This window comes from Corvus brachyrhynchos, unplaced genomic scaffold, assembly GCF_000691975.1.
Source record: "Corvus brachyrhynchos isolate BGI_N302 unplaced genomic scaffold, ASM69197v1 scaffold246, whole genome shotgun sequence".
NCBI classification, from domain to species: Eukaryota; Metazoa; Chordata; class Aves; order Passeriformes; family Corvidae; genus Corvus; species Corvus brachyrhynchos.
This window is the reverse complement of record NW_008238447.1, coordinates 954,859-956,178: the sequence shown is the minus strand read 5'-3', so window position 1 is coordinate 956,178 and position 1,320 is coordinate 954,859. Positions and strand designations below refer to the sequence as shown.

At 52.2% G+C, this 1,320-nt stretch overlaps 1 protein-coding gene across 4 annotated transcripts in view; it reads left to right on the top strand.

The window, feature by feature from the left end:
- The window catches only part of SOX5 (SRY-box 5), a 601,783-nt gene that overhangs the window by 312,733 nt on the left and 287,730 nt on the right, over positions 1-1,320 (top strand). The window lies entirely within an intron of this gene.

Sequence of the window (1,320 nt, the reverse complement as noted above, 5' to 3'; positions counted from 1 at the left end):
GGGGGGGAAGAGGAAGAGAATAATTAGGGCAGGGCAATTGGAAAGAATGGAGTATAGATACGTGGTTCTGTGTGGGTGTGTATGCACGTGTATGTGAAAGAACAGGGAGCCCAATTTTTTTCTCTTTTTTTCTTTCCCCTCCCTCCCCTTACTGCGAGTTCAGTGCCAGGCCGGACACGGGCCGCGCAGACTATTGAGGCATTGTGCGCTCCGCTTCCAGAGTAGCCCCCGGCTAACCCCCGCGGCTCGGACGGGAATTTCCCCGCGGCGTGCTCCCGGGCACTGCCCCCTCTCCCCGCCGGGGCGGGCTCGGGAGCAGCCCTTCCCGCCGGAGCGGAGCGGGATGCGGGTATCCCCGAAGCGGGATGCGGGGGCTGCCGGCGCCTCTGTCCCCGCGTGTCCAAGGCCCGTTACCTGCTTGCCTTCCTCGCTTGCCAGATTTTTATCTGGATAATTGGAAGTGCGGCGGAGGCTGCGCTCCGCCAGCCAGCCGAGGCTCTGCAGCCGCGCGTCGTCCACCTTGTTATCAGGGGTTGTCTGGGCAGGGGAAATGAGAGGGAGCCACGACCGAGGGACTTCTATTGCTCGCCCGGAGAGTGGGGAAAAAAAAAGGGGGGGTGTGATTAAGTAGAAAACGAGAAAAGCTCTAACAGACGAACGGAAAGTTTATTTTTGTTGTTGTTTGAACATCCGTGTGTGTGCGTTCGTGTGCGCGCCCGCTGCTTTGGCATGTGGCTACCTTTTCCCTTGCACACAACAGGGCTGTTTGATGGAGTTTGGAGCTGAGGAAACTTTGGGTTTGTTGCCAGGACGGTTCGCAGCACTTTGTGGAAAGCAAGAGCTAACAGTGAGACCGACAGAGTGAGTGACAAGTTGTTTACAGGTTTCCTTGAAGGGGCCTCTGCTATATTTCAATCTGTCAAAGTTGCTTTTCTTCCCTCAGAACAATGCCTGATTGTTGTGCGGGGTGTGTGGTGGGTTTTTTTTTTTTTGGTTGGTTTTTTTTTTTTTTTTTTTTTTTGGTGGGTTGGTTTTTTTTTTCCCCTACCCAAAGAGAGAGAGAAGGAGGGAGAGAGAAAGCGAGAGACCGGGAAGGGTGGGGGGAAAGGAATGAAAATTTTTCGGAGCACAAATGCCTTTGGTAACATTTTTATGTGTCTTATATCTTCTCCCCTATTTCAACTCCGAGAGTTGATAACTGTTTCAATTTAATCAATCTGCTCTTGTTTTATCTTCTTTCTCCACTGATCTTCCTCAGCGCAGGGGATTTGCTCCTGGCTTGCCGGTTTAGGTGGATTGTCAGACTGCTTTTTGTTTTTT